Raw genomic sequence first — 16,766 nt, 5'->3', positions numbered from 1 at the left:
ATGTCGACTGTTCCTAATCAGACCCTGTTTATCCAGATGCTTATATATATTATCTCTAAGTATCTTTTCCATTAATTTGCCCACCACTGAAGTCAAACTAACAGGTCTATAATTGCTAGGTTTACTCTTAGAACCCTTTTTAAACAATGGAACAACATGCGCAGTACGCCAATCCTCGGGGACTATTCCCGTTTCTAATGACATTTGAAATATTTCTGTCATAGCCCCGGCTATTTCTACACTAACTTCCCTCAATGTCCTAGGGAATATCCTGTCAGGACCTGGAGACTTATCCACTTTTATATTTTTCAAAAGTGTCAGTATTTCTTTTACTTTGAAACTCATAGTATCCATAGCTACTCTACTAGTTTCCCTTACCTCACATAATTAATAAAGGTACAGTTTAAAGGTCAAGAGGGAGCAGCTGTTGTGAGTCAGATACCTGCTGATTTCTCCCAGCAGTTTCTATTGTATTGTACTTGTATCGGATCCAGGGTAAGGCGGGAGAATGACAGCCAGAGCAGTGTACTGTTCTGGATGACAGATGTGGGAGGTCATGGTGTCGGATGGCCCTCCAGCCGTCCACATCTGCACCATGTGCATCGAGATGGGGCTCCTAAGGGACCGTATTAGGATCCTGGAGCAGCAGCTCGATGACCTCTGTCTGGTCAGGGAGAGTGAGGAGGTCATAGAGAGGAGTTATAGGGAGATGGTCACTCCAAAACCACGGGAGAGAGACATGTGAGTCACGCTAAGGAAGGGCAAGGGGTAGAGACAGGGACGAGTGAGTACTCCAATGTCGGTACACCTTGCAAATAAGTACTCCTGTTTGAGTACGGATGGGGGTGACAGCCTGCCCGGAGGTAACGACAGCGGACGGGCCTCCAGCAGAGACAAAAAGAAGAGGGCAATAGTAATTGGGGACTCTATTGTTATGGGGTCGAATAGGCGATTCTGTGGACGCAGTCGGGAGACCAGGATGCTGGTCTGCCTCCCTGGTGCCAAGGTCTCGGACGTGTCTCAACGCGTCCAAGATATCCTGAAATCAGAGGGAGAGGAGCCTGAGGTTGTGGTACATATAGGTACCAATGACATAGGTGAAAAAAGGGAAGTCCTGAAGGGAGGATTTAGGGCGTTGGGAGGAGAGTTAAGGAAAAGGACCAAAAAGGTAACAATCTCAGGATTACTGCCTGTGCCACGTGAGAGTGAGAGTAGGAATGGAGCGAGGTGGAGTATAAATGCGTGGCTGAAAGACTGGTGCAGAGGGCAGGGATTCAAGTTTCTGGATCATTGGGACTTCTTTTGGGGAAGGTGGGACCTGTACAGAAAGGATGGGTTGCACTTGAACCCGAGGGGGACCAATATCCTGGCGGGGAAATTTGCAAAGGCTACTGGGGAGACTTTAAACTAGAATGGGTGGGGCGAGGGACTCAAATAGAGAAAGCGAGTAGACAGAATGGGAGGCAGGAAGCAGAAAAGGGAAGCACTCGGACACAAGAGGAGAAAGAAGAAAAAGGAAATAAACAGAGAATAAGAGGCGGGGGGTTTCTTAAATGTACATATTTTAATGCTAGGAGCATTGTAAGAAAGGTGGATGAGCTTAGAGTCTGGATAGACACCTGGAAGTATGATGTTGTGCCGATCAGTGAAACATGGTTGCAGGAGGCCTGTGATTGGAAACTAAATATTCCAGGATTTTGTTGCTTCAGGTGTGATAGAATTGGAGGGGCAAGAGGTGGAGGTGTTGCATTGCTAGTTAGGAACCTGTTAGGAAATGAGACGAGACAGGTGGCGGAGGTATGCGTTGGGGAGCACTTCGGGTCCCGTGATCACAATACCATCAGTTTCAATATAATTATGGAGAGGGTCAGAACTGGGCCTAGGGTTGAGATTTTTGATTGGAGAAAGGCTAACTTTGATGAGATGCGAAATGATTTAAAAGGAGTGAACTGGGACATTATGTTTTATGGGAAGGATGTAGAAGAGAAATGGAGGACATTCAAAGGGGAAATTTTAAGAGTACAGAATCTTTATGTTCCTGTTCGGTTGAAAGGAAACAGTAAAAATTGGAAATAGCCCTGGTTTTCAAGGGAAATTGGACATCTTGTTTGGAAAAAGAGGGAGATCTACAATAATTATAGGCAGCATGAAGTAAATGAGGTGCTTGAGGAGTATAAGGAATGTAAAAAGAATCTTAAGAAAGATTCGCTAAGATTAGATAAGCTAAAAGAAGATATGAGGTTGCTTTGGCAAGTAAGGTGATAGTAAATCCTAAGGGTTTCTACAGCTATATTAATAACAAAAGGATAACGAGGGATAAAATTGGTCCATTGGAGAGACAGAGTGGACAGCTATCTGCAGAGCCAAAAGAGATATGGGAGATATTGAACAATTTATTTTCTTCGGTATTCACCAAGGAGAAGGATATTGAATTATGTGTAGCCTGCCTGAGCTGTGACCGCCGAGATCAACACCTCCGGGCTGCGGGTCTGCGGAGCGGAGCGGGCGGCTCCGAATTTAACATTGGGAGCCTGGGAGCTCCAAACCGGCGCGGCCTTGTTGGCTTCGGATGCCGCGGTCTCCAGTTAGATGGCCCAGCCGCTGAAAGGACTCTCCCGACGCTGGGGCAACAGCACCCGGCCAGAACGGCCAGGAACATTGGGCCTCCGTAGAGGCAATAGGGGAGGCCTCAATGGGCCTGACTTTGGGTTAACTGGGGATGGGGACTGGACATTGTGCCTTCCCCCACAGTGGTAACCATTGTGGGGGGATGATTTTTTGTGTGTAAGTGAATATGTTAGTTTGTGTCCAAGATGGCTGTCGGAAGGGAGAGTGTACGCTTGCGCGGTTTAGCTGCCGCTGCTCTCCTTCACATTGTGTTTTTGATTTTTTGTCTTTGGAGCGATTTCTGTCTTTAATTTGTGTTTTGGTGATGTCCTTATTCTTTATTTTACTCCAACTATATGTTTTTTCTACTCTTGTTAATTTCTGTAAGGTGTCCTTGAGACTTTGAAAGGCGCCCGCAAATAAAATTTATTATTATTATTATTATTATTATCTGGGACACATGACAATAAACTCTTAACTTGACTTGACTTGACTTGAAATAACATCCAATTTCTTCATTTTATTCAATGTTTTTTCTTAGTCATAAAGCATGGAAAGAGGCCATTTGGCCCATCTTCCACTGTTTCCAGCTTGACAACATCTTTCCTATAATATGGTGACCAAAACTGAACACAATTATACTCAATGCTCTGACTGATGAAAGCCAATGTACCGAAAGCCTTCTTGACCACCCTGTCTACCTGTGACAAGATACAAAAATGACTACCTGTACAAAAATAATCTGTTTTAAAAATACAGCAGGCATCTCTCCCACACGTGACGTTTAAGCCAATGATCCACATAATAGGTGGAGTGGGCAAGAGACTGTGCAACTACCTGATCTATTCCTCTCATGATTTTTTTTTCACTTTGGTCTTTATTGCTTTTATGCATACACCAATAAAACTCAAATATAACAACGAAACATACAAGGGGGTTCAGTTTACAATTAATGATACAGTGTACAGAACTATTTTCTTATTAAAACATTTTCCAATAACATACATTATTGTCAATAAAATTATAGTGTTGATGTCTTTATTTCTATAACTAATCCATTTTTCCCATTTTCTGTTAAACTCGTCTTTTTTCACTCTTAGAGTATATGTCATTTTCTCCATGACAGATGTTTCCTGTACTATGTCTAACCATTGTCTAAGTCTGGGTGTGTCTACTGCAAGCCAGTTTCTTATAATGGCCTTTCTGCCAGCTGTGAGTAGGATTTTAACCAAGTAATGATCTTCCTTCAACACCGCTGTATTTATGTTACCCAGGTATAAAATGGAACACTTCTTGGATACTATATATCCTAATACCTCCTTTAATTCTGATTTCACTCTGTCCCAAAATGGTTCTATTTTTGGGCAACTCCAGAAGAGATGTGCATGAATTGCGTTTGTTTGGCCACATTGCCTCCATCATGTTTGCTGCGTTAAAATTTGCTTGTTTTTTATGTTAGGCATAATAAAGAAACAAATCAAATTTCTGCTATTAAATTCTCTCCATTTTTGCGAATTAGTGGCTGTCTGTAGTGTTACACACATATGATGCCATTCTTCTTCTGAGATTGTGATGCTCAATTTCTTTTCCCACTTAAATTTTACATAAAATGTAGTTTTAGCTTGACATTCCATAAAAGTTTAGAAATAATCCTTGATGTTTTTTGATGATACGCATTAACATAGAAACATAGAAAATAGGTGCAAGAGTAGGCTATTCGGCGCTTCGAGCCTGCACCGCCATTCAATATTATCATGGCTGATCATCCAACTCAGTATCCCGTACCTGCTTTCTCTCCATACCCCCTGATCCCTTGAGCCACAAGGGCCACATCTAACTCCCTCTTAAATATAGCCAATGAACTGGCCTCAACTACCTTCTGTGGCAGAGAGTTCCAGAGATTCACCACTCTCTACGTGAAAAATGTTTTTCTTATCTCGGTTCTAAAGGATTTCCCCTCTATCCTTAAGCTGTGACCCCTGGTCCTGGACTTCCCCAACATCGGGAACAATCTTCCTGCATCTAGCCTGTCCAATCCCTTAAGAATTTTGCAAGTTTCTATAAGATTCCCCCTCAATCTCCTAAATTCTAGCGACTACAATCCGAGTCTATCCAGTCCTTCTTCATAAGAAAGTCCTGACATTCCGTCTGGTGAACCTTCTCTGCACTCCCTCTATGGCAATAATGTCCTTCCTCAGATTTGGAGACCCAAACTGTACGCAACACTGCAGGTGTGGTCTCACCAAGACCCTGTACAACTGCAGCAGAATCTCCCTGCTCCTATACTCAAACCTTTTGCTATGACTTAACTATCACTTCTATCACTGGATTCCTTTCTTCTAGTGCCTCCCTTTTTACTTTTTCATTGTAATAATCTCTCAGTTGGAGGTTTCTAAATAAGTTTTGGTTCCGAAGTGCAAATCTATCCTTCAAATCTTGAAAACTTCTTAGGTCTCCATTTTCAGTAACAGTACAAAATGCAGTCATTCATTTCTTCATCCGTTCTTTAAATGTTGAGTCATACATCCCTGGTTTAAAGTCATTATCCACAGCTATCCATCTAAAACTTTTTGTCGTTTATTCAGTTTAAGTTGTCTGGTAAGAGTGAACCAGGTTTCTGAAGTAAATATCTTTATTGGATCGATTATACTCCTGATATGTCCAGGAAGCGCTTTTATATGTCTCAATCTCTTTCCACCCAGCTATATTGGTCCTCACACCAATTAGTTAGTGGTCGAAGTTGGGCTGCATAAAAATATATCCTAAAATTTGCAAGTGCCATTCCACCTTTGTCCTTTGGCAACTGGAGTGTAGTGTCTCGAATTCTGCCCTTCTTTCCTTCCCAAATAAACCTAGATATTAATTTATCCCATTCCGTGAATTGTTTTAATGGTATCGTTATTGGCAGAGATTGAAACAAGTACAATAGCCTTGGCAAAATATTCATTTTCACCATATTTATTTTACTACTAATATCCATTGGGTGAGTGGACCATCTTTCTATATCCTTTCTTATGTTTTGGTTGATGTGATTATAATTGGCCCCATACAACATTTATATATTTTTTGTTATATGTATCCCTAAGTACTGTATTTGATTGATTTTGAATCCCATTTAATATTATACTTGTTTGATTTCTTCTGGAGGAGCACAATTAAATAGGTTTGAGTTTTTGAAATATTCACTTTATATCCTGCATAAAAGTTAAATGTCTCTATGTTCCATCTAAATGTTCCATCATCCTTGGAAATGAGGTGTTTACTTCCATCAGATATATCATTACGTCATCTGCAAAAAGGCCAATTTTATGTTCTCTGTCTCTTATAGTTACTTCCCTTTAGTTAGTTTCCTATTTTGACGAATTGCTTGAGCCAATGGTTCAATATATATAGCAAACAGGGTAGGGCTAAGACAACATCCCTGTCTCGTTCCTCTTCCTAACACAAATCTCTCAGTTAAGGACCCATTCACCTTTACTCTTGCAGTAGGTTGCAGGTAAATAGCTTTAATAACTTGAATTGGATCTTCGGTAAGGCCAAAATCTTTGTAAGAATTCCAAATTAACCCCATCAAAAGCCCTTTCCGCATCTATGCTTATCAGGACAGCGCGCGTACTTTCCTTTTGAATCTTATGTATTATATGTAGGATTCTTCTAATACTCTCCTGTGTTTGTCTGCCTATTATAAAACCAGTCTGGTCTTCATCAATTAAATCTGGCATGAACTTTTCAAATCATTTGGAGATAATTGAAGAATATAATTTATAGTTCACATTTAGAATTGATATTGGTCTGTAGTTGGCACAATTTTCCTTGTCTTTGTTTTCTTTGGGGATTAATGTTATAATTACATATTTTCATGACGGGGGTCTTTGATAATCCAGTTAAAGGTTCTCAGAAGAAGTGGGTTCAGCTCATTACGAAATATTTTCGGCGGCGTCATGGAGAATTAAGGCGCGGCACTGAGCTTCTCCCCCGAAAAAAATTGTAAAAGTCGTTTAAGTCAGCACCGATTTTAAAAAAAAACTCACCGAAGTCGCCTGGTGTTGTGTAAGGGTGTTATCATCAGAAGGTGACGTGAAAATCGGGGAGATTAATGGTGAAATCGGGTGTTTAAATGAGTTTAAATGAGCAGAGATAAACGTTCAGGAGCGCCAAAGAAAAATACTATCAGCCTTCAGCTCGAGGAAGTTTTGGATACTCTGCAAACGACAGAAGAAGAAGATTCTTACAGCCAAGGGTCTCTGCTTGAAATGGCAACAAAAGGAGACAAGAAGGAGAAAGAGGTAAAGCAAATGCTTTTAGATATGACTGCTACAATTAACATGACACTGGAGAAGATGCAAAGTATGGACTCTCACATGGAAAGTAATAAACAGAGTATGGAAACTAATATGGAGAATATTTCTCAAAAAATTGATAATACTTGCAGTGAGTTAAAAGAACTCAAAAAGCAGTATAAGGAATTTGATAAGAGATTAAACTCAGAGTGTGTCAGAATTGAAAATGATTACAACAAGAAATTTAAAGGTATAAGTGATGATATCGGAAAGCTGGATGAGATAATGGAAGAGATGGAGAATGAGATAAAAGAGATTGTCTCGGAAATAAAGAATTTGAAACAATCACAGAAAACTGAAGAGGAAAAACTTGGAAGAATGACTGATAAATGTCTGGACCTGGATTCAGGAAATCGGAGATATAACCTGAGGATTCTCGGAGTAAAGGAAGGACGAGAGGGACATGAATCTCAAACATGTACTTTCGTTACTGACTTACTCAAAGATGTGTTGGAATTGTCGGAAGAACCAAGAACAGACGTCGCTAAACGAGTTGGAAGAGGAACAAATGATTCAAGACAGATAATTGTGAAATTCCGTGACATCTCCTCAGTGGAATTTATATTGAAAAAGATCACTCATGGGAAAAAGCTGACATACCGTGGGGATGATGTGCGAATATTTCGCGATTACTCTCCTGAGGTAGTCCAGAAAATGAGATTGTTTACACCGGCAAGACACACTTTGAGGGAAGTCCCGGGAGTAAGATATGGAATTTTGTTTCCCGGAAAAATGAAGATAACTTATAACGGCGTTGAACGCTCATTTGCAGCTCCCGGAAAAGCTTTAAAGTATGCAGAGGATATTGTTAAGAAAACATCGGGTCAAGATGCCGACAATGAAGAAATCTGAACTTTTTACAAAGCTCTGAACTGATTAAAATGGCCGAGCTACCCAGACAATTATAAAGCTTATCTCGTTGGAATGTGTTATTCAGAGAGCTTGGTTATATTCAACCTTGGATGCAAAGCTCAAAGTTTAACCCCTTGGCACCTGCTTGTACGGTAGTTAACCCTTTGGTACCAGCTTGTATGATGTATGGTAGTTATAGAATGGGATATTATGTAAGAATACAGGGTGGATATATATGGGAAAGTTTAGATTAGATTAAGATTGGATAAATTAGAGGGACATATATACTTATATAATCGTGTATATGTTTGTTCTATATTTGTTTTGTTTTTTTATTCCTTATGTCTCTTTTTTCTCTCGGCTGTCACTAGCACTGATTTGATAAACTCATATAAGGAAAAACACAATATGAAACGATATGTAACTTTTTATGAGGATTCGCCTAGGGGGAGGAGCTCAATGTATAACAACATCACGGAGGTCTATACATTTTTTGCCATCGTTGATGGCTATTCGTCTTTAAGGTATCCTCCTTTAGATACCTTAATAGCACCTTTTTTTTTAAAGCACAAACAAGATTTTTATCTGTTTAATTTTTTTGAAAGTAATTGTGTATCACATTCTTTTTTTCTTTTTCTAAGGCACTTTACAAGAAGGAGATGCAATATAAATCTAATAAACCAGGATGACCACCCAAGTCCTAAAGTTCTGAGGTATTTGTTTGCACCATATGATTCAGGAATATTACCCTGATTTACAATGCAAGACGATAGACAAATAAAGAATGGAGGAATTACATTTTGTAGTTGGAATATACGGGGTGCCAACGAACCAATTAAGAGGGGTAAAATTTTTGCCCAACTAAAATCGTTGAAAAGCGACATAATGTTTTTGCAGGAGACACACATGAAACAACAAACACAAATAAGATTAAAGGCGAATTGGATAGGCCAAACATACTACTCCTCATTTACTTCTAAATCTAGGGGTACAGCTATTCTTATTAGGAAAGGTATTCCTTTTAAATTAAAGAATACCATATCAGATAAAGAGGGAAGATATATTATAGTTTCGGGTGAAATTTATGCAACCCCACTAACTTTGATAAATATTTATGCTCCGAATTTTGATAACCCCCACTTTTTTGATAAAATTATTGACATAATATCAGAGTTTAATTACCAAAATGTGATAATAGGGGGGGACTTTAACTGTGTTTTAGATTCATATCTAGATAAATCAGCAAAACAAAAGAAGAGTAATTTAAAATCTAAAACTAGCGAACTTCTAAATACATATATAAAAAATACGAATATAATAGATGTATGGAGATCTGCTAATCCAGTTGGAAGGGAATACTCGTTTTACTCTTCGGTGCATAAAACTTATTCAAGAATTGATTATTTTTTAGTGGATATGAAATTAATGCCATATACAAACAACCCAACATACCACATTAGTAGTATCTCAGATCACTCCCCGTTGACATTCTCAGTAAAATTTGAGGGAATGCCGGGCAAAAATTTTTTTTGGAGGTTTAATACACATATTTTAAATGATGTGCAAGGCTATCAATATTTAAAACAACAAATGGAACTTTTTTTCGATACAAATGATATACCAGGTACTTTGCCTTCTTTACTATGGGAAACTTTTAAGGCATTTATGAGAGGAATTATAATTTCATATCAAAGTTTTCAAAATAAAAAGAATAAGACAGAACAATTGTTGTTAGAACAAGAAATCAGACAGTTAGAGATGGATAATGCCAAAGATTCCACGACAGATAAACACAATAAGATAATATTACTGAAATTTAAACTTAATCGAATTTTATCGGCAAGGGTAATAAGACTATTCCAAATGACAAAACAGGAACATTTTGAGTTTGGTGACAAACCACATAAGCTTTTAGCTCGCCAATTGAAAAAACAAGAAAAGGAAAATACTATAACCAAAATTAAATCAGAGAAAGGAGAATTACTAATACTACCTAAAGATATTAATAATAGATTTGCCCAATTTTATCAAAACTTATATACATCTAAAATTAAAAGAGAAGATAGTAAAATAAAAAAATTTCTAGATAATTGTAATCTTCCAATACTGGACCTTTTGGAACAAGAGGAATTAGGAGCTCAAATTACAATCAAAGAAATAGGTGAAACAATAAAATCGCTGAAAAATGGTAAGACACCGGGACCAGATGGTTTTAATAATGAATTTTATAAAAAATTTCAGGAGATAACAACCCCTTATTTATTTAATTTATACTGCCATGCTTTTAAAGAAAACAAACTACCTGAAACACTAACAGAATCAACTATTACACTTATTCCAAAAAAAGATAAAGATTTAGAAGATCCGGGCTCGTACAGAGCTATATCACTTTTAAATACAGATCAGAAAATTTTAGCAAAGATTTTATCAAGAAGATTAAGCAAATATATTAGTAAATTGATAAACCCTGATCAAACGGGGTTTATACCTAAAAGACACTCATTTAATAATCTGAGACGTCTGTTTAATATAATGTACTCGCATAAAGTAGAGGAAGAAGATATATCAATTATTTCTTTGGATGCAGAGAAAGCATTTGATCAGGTAGAGTGGCAATACTTATATAAAGTACTACAAAAATTTAATATGGGAGAGAATTTTATAAGATGGGTAAAATTATTATATGATAAACCGATGGCAAGAATTTTAACTAATAACATGTTATCTCAAAAATTTCAACTATCAAGGGGTAATAGGCAGGGATGTGCACTATCACCCCTGCTATTTGCCCTTATGATAGAACCCCTGGCTGAAAGTATAAGAATTCATCCGAATATTCAGGGCTATAATACCAGAGACTCAAAGAATAAAATCTCATTATATGCAGACGATATACTTTTATATATTACAAAGTCACAAACGAGCATACCAAATTTATTAAACTTAATAGAGGAATTTGGGTCTTTTTCTGGATATAGAATAAACTGGAATAAAAGTGAAATCATGACATTAAAGCCTCAAGAACCTACACACTTACTGAAGTTCCCCTTTAAAATCGCAACAGAAAAATTTAAATATTTGGGTATTCAGATTACTAGAAAATATAAAGCATTATTCAATGCTAATTTCATGCCTTTATTAAATAAACTTAATACGTTGATTAAATTTTGGAAAACACTTCCCTTATCATTATTAGGTAGAATAAATGCAATAAAAATGATCTTCCTACCACAATTATTATACCTATTTCAATCTATACCGGTATATATACCAAAATACTTTTTTAAAAAATTAGACTCTAATATTACTAATTATATTTGGGACTATAGATCACATAGAATCACAAAAAAACATTTATGTAAACCAAAAGAGGTCGGGGGACTTTCACTTCCGAATTTTATGTATTATTACTGGGCAGTGCATATTAAGAATATGATTTATTGGTTGGATAGTGCTACCCAACAGACAGAATGGATAAAAATGGAGAAGGAGGATTGCCATCCTAGTAATATAGGAACGATCCTCTTCTCCCCAAAAAAACTGAATAACACAATATATAAGAAGAACCCAATTATATATGGTACAATAAGAATTTGGAAACAAATAAAATTATCTTTAAAATTAAGAAATCTATCACTGTTAATGCCAATAGCGAATAACCCTTTATTTAAACCATCTCTTATTGATAAGACATATAACCAATGGGAAAGTCTCGGAATTAGAAGGATCGGGGATATGTATGAAATGGGAAACTTACTATCATTCCAACAATTACAATTAAAATTTAAATTGAAAAACAACCAATATTTTAAATATCTTCAGATTTGCGATTTCGTGAAAAAATATATACAAGGATATCAAAAAGTAACTCCTGACTTATTGGAAGAGGCAATGAATATTGAAGCTGACTCACAAAAATTAATATCATATTTATATAATAGTATTCTAAATATAGACCTACCATCGACAGAGGTACTTAGAGAAGAGTGGGAACGGGAACTAATGATAAAAATTACGAAGGTTAAATGGGAAAAATACCTGATATATATTCACAAATGTTCAATTAATGTAAGACATAATTTAATTCAATTTAAAATTGTACATAGATTATATTACTCAAAAACAAGATTGAACAAATTTTATCCAAATATATCCGCCACTTGTGATAAATGTCTAGCCCAAAAGGCAACTATAACACACTCCTTAGTCTCCTGCATAAAACTTTATAGATTCTGGAATGATATTTTTGAAATATTTACAAAATTATTCAAGACAAGAATGGAACCTAATACTGAAATGATTATATTTGGCGTAATGGAAGATGGGAATAAATTGAACACATCTCAAAATCTATTCCTTAACTATGGTTTAATAATAGCAAAAAAATTAATTCTTAAATTTTGGAAAGGTACATCAATACCAACGCTTAAAATGTGGATTGCAAGTATGTTGGACACCGCTCATCTTGAGGAAATGCGATTCCTCCTAATGGATAAATCAGACCAATTCATAACGAGTTGGTCTCCATTCGTCGTTTTTTTGGAATCATATGGTGCAACACAATTGTAAAAAATAACTGTTTCAGGACTGGACGAGGGTTGGTCAAGACTATAAATAATGATCTCCTCTTTTTTTTTTCTTTTTTTTTTTTTTTTTTTTTCTTTTTCTCTCTCTATTCTCTCTCTCAACTTTTTTCATTTACTCGTTTTCTTTTTTCACACACTATATATTTCACATCTTTCTATCCTTTACTATCTAACTTCTTTTTCTTATTCTAATCTTTTTTCAGTGTAACAAAAAAAAAAAAAGAAGTTGTACATAAAATGTATTATGAAAATATATATTAGGCACTTTGGTGCCATATGACTGTACTTACTTCTAATAAAATAAAATATTAAAAAAAAAAAAAAAAAAAAAAGAAATATTTTATACCATTCTATAGGGAAACCGTCTCTGCCTGGGGTGTTTGTTTTCATCCTACCAATTGTCTTCTCTATCTCCTCCAGTGATATTTCTGCTGTGATTATTGTATTTTGTGTCTCTCCAATACTCCAATAGGCAGATCTATTGTACTTAAAGTCCTCATTGATTCCCCTACTGTAGAGGTTTGTGTATATCATTCTTTATAATATTCCTGGAAGATATATTCTATTTCTTTTGGATCACTCTTCAATTTCTGTGTACAGGGATCCTTAATTTTGTGTGTGGTGTTGTCAGCCTGTTGTTTGCGTAGCCTCCGGGCAAGTATTTTAGTGGATTTAGGGCCTAGCTCATAATGTGCTTGTTTTACAAATCTTGCTTTTTTCTCAACCTCTTGACCCAATATTCCATCCATTTGTCCCCTTAAATCTTCTATTTGTTTATAAGTTCTCTGGTCCTTATTATTTTTGTACTTCTGTTCTAAATCCTTCAGGTCTGATATCAACTTATTATATGTTTTCATTCTGGCCTTTTTAATATGTGATGCCCCAGCTATTAACCTACCTCATATAACAGCCTTCAATGTGTCCCATAGTATGGATGAGCCCAGCTCCCCATTGTCATTCTCCTCTAGATAAGTTTTGATTTCCAATTTAATATCATTAACAGTTTTATCATTCAGTATTCCAACATTTAATTGCGACACTATGTTTTTCCTTCTACTGTCCATTTGAATTGTTAAGTATATGGCATTATGGTCTGATACATCTGCCACACCAATTCTGCAATCCGCAACCCTATAACAATATTCTTTCCGCATTAAGAAATAGTCTATTCTGGAGTAAACTGAGTGCGGTATTGAGTAATGTGTATAGTTTGAGGTGCTTGAGGAAAATAAAGAATGTAAAAAGAATCTTAAGAAAGAAATTAGAAAAGCTAAAAGAAGATATGAGGTTGCTTTGGCAAGTAAGGTGAAAGTAAATCCAAAGGGTTTCTACAGTCATATTAATAGCAAAAGGATAACGAGGGATAAAATTGGTCCATTAGAGAGTCAGAGTGGACAGTTATCTGCAGAGCCAAAAGAGATGGGGGAGATATTGAACATTTTCTTTTCTTCGGTATTCATCAAGGAGAAGGATATTGAATTATGTGTGGTAAGGGAAACAAGTAGAGTAGCTATGGAATCTATGAGATTCAAAGAAGAGGAAGTACTGACACTTTTGAAAAATATAAAAGTGGATAAGTCTCCAGTTCCTGACAGGATATTCCCTAGGACATTGAGGGAAGTTAGTGTAGAAATAGCAGGGGCTATGACAGAAATATTTCAAATGTCATTAGAAACGGGAATAGTGCCAGAGGATTGGTGTACTGCGCATGTTGTTCCATTGTTTAAAAAGGGTTCTAAGAGAAAACCTAGCAATTATAGACCTGTTAGTTTGACATCAGTGGTGGGCAAATTAATGGAAAGGATACTTAGAGATAATGTATATAAGCATCTGGATAAACAGGGTCTGATTATAGCAAAAGGATTTGAGTCTAGGAGCAGGGAGGTTCTACTGCACATGTTGATCCATTGTTTAAAAAGGGTTCTAAGAGTAAACCTAGCAATTATAGACCTGTTAGTTTGACGTCAGTGGTGGGCAAATTAATGGAAAGGATACTTAGAGATAATATACATAAGCATCTGGATAAACAGGGTCTGATTATAGCAAAAGGATTTGAGTATAGGAGCAGAGAGGTTCTACTGTAGTTGTACAGGGTCTTGGAGAGACCACACCTGGAGTATTGCGTACAGTTTTGGTCTCCAAATCTGAGGAAGGACATTATTGCCATAGAGGGAGCGCAGAGAAGGTTCACCAGACTGATTCCTGGGATGTCAGGATTTCATATGAAGAAAGACTGGATAGACTCGGCTTGTACTCGCTAGAATTTAGGAGATTGAGGGGGGATCTTATAGAAACTTACAAAATTCTTAAGGGGTTGGACAGGCTAGATGCAGGAAGATTGTTCCCGATGTTGGGAAATCCAGGACTAGGGGTCACAGCTTAAGGATAGAGGTAGGTATGAGGAGGTGTCCAAGAGTTGGCATCTGGCATCCGCACGATAGAAGCCGCACGGTAGAAGCCAGCCTGCCAGACTACAACGACACCTCCCTTGTCGGCGCAATCGATAACAATGTTGGGAATGTTGCTGAATCAGTGGCGGTCTTTACGTTCAGGTGGGATGAGACTGAAGTGGGTCAGGGGAGCAGAGAAGGTGGTTGATGTCGCTGCTCTGTCTCTCTCCGTACCTGCTTGTCTAATGGGCCTTCAATTTATTATATTGTCTCCTATTAGAACCCGGCAGAATCATCAATACAATAAAACAATTGCAATTAATCTTTGTACAAATGCTAATAAATGTGATTATTTATTCCACGGGTGAACATTATTATTCAATCTCAGTTCTAGGCGCTTTCCCACCATTTTAATGTGTTCACAATGTCCTGTGATTCTTTAAAGAAGGAGATTTTATATAGGGTGATTTCACGAAAGGTCACTGGATCATAGATCCTCACCCACGTGGACACAAAATTTAACCGGGGTGCAAACGTCACTTCCGGTACATGTTATTGATGCTGGAAACGCGCACTTTCACACCCGTTAAAAACCGCGAAAACGGCCCGTTTTTGAGCTGTAAATAACTGTGCCAGTCGGGGGTGACCGTGTGGCACAGTTATCTTACTTTAGAGTCCAGAAGATAAAGAAAAACGAAGGTAAAGACAAGAGGGAGCTGAAGGGGCAACAACAGCGGAAGTGGTTAGCAAACGTGGAGATATAAAGATAGAAAATATCGGGAATTATCGCGTTTGCTCACTGCATTTCATCAAATGTAAGGCATTATGTTTTGCCTTTATTAATTTGTTATATAAAAAGTTTTAAAAGTGAAAAATCCATCATTAAAATTGCAAAATCTTCCATGGTTCTCATGTGGGTTTTAACATGCAAGAAGAAAATGCTTCTGAAGCTACATTTACCATTTAAATAATCGTAAACCATAAATGCATTTTGAAATGAATTTTACTCAGATGCAAGCTAAGGAATGGGATAATTGTCAGCTGTTATTTGGACAAAATCAGGACATTTTATTATTATTATCCAATTAACAGCTGACAATTATCCCATTCCTTAGCTTGGCGACATGGCCGGAAGTTTAGCGGCGACATTGCCGGAAGTATGGAAGACAGGCCGGAAGAATGGCTTGCTGGCCGGAAGTCTGGCGGCCTGACCAGGAGTATGGATACCTGGCCAGAAATATAGCCACCTGGCCGGAAGTGTGGCGACCTTGCTGGAAGAATGTCGGTCTGACCAGGAGTATGGCTACCTGGCCGGAAATATAGCGACCTGGCCGGAAGTATGGCGGCCTGACCAGGAGTACGGCGAACTTGCCGGAAGTTTGGCGACCTTTCCAGAAGTGTGGCGACCTTTTTGGAAGTGTGGCGAACTTGCCGGAAGTATGGTGACATTGCCGGAAGTGTGGCGAGCATTCCGGAAGTGTGGCGACCTTGCCGGGAGGATGGCAACCTGGCCGGAAGTATGGCGACCTAGCCGGAAGTATGGCGACCTTGCCGGAAGTATGGCGACCTTGCCGGGAGGATTGCAACCTGGTCGGAAGTATGGCGACCTGGCCGGATGTATGGCGACCTGGCCGGAAGTATGGCGACCTGGCCGGAAGTATGGCGGCCTAACAAGAAGTATGGCGACCTTGCCGGAAGTGTGGCGTCTATTCCGGAATTGTGGCGACCTTGCCGGAAGTTTGGCGACATTGCCGGAAGTATGGCTACCTTGCAGGAAGTGTGGCGACCTTGCCGGAAGTATGACGAACTTGCAGGAAGAATGGCGTCCTTGCCGGAAGTATGGCAGCCTGGCGGGAAGTATGGCGGCCTACCCGGAAGTATGGCGATGTTGCCAGAAGTTTGGCGAACTAGCCAGAGGTATGGCGACCTAGCCGGAAGTATGGCGACCTAGCTGGAAGTATGGCGACCGTGCCGGAAGAATGGCGACCTGT

This window comes from Amblyraja radiata, chromosome 33 (genome assembly GCF_010909765.2).
Source record: "Amblyraja radiata isolate CabotCenter1 chromosome 33, sAmbRad1.1.pri, whole genome shotgun sequence".
Classification (NCBI taxonomy): Eukaryota; Metazoa; Chordata; class Chondrichthyes; order Rajiformes; family Rajidae; genus Amblyraja; species Amblyraja radiata.
This window is presented reverse-complemented; position numbering follows the sequence as displayed.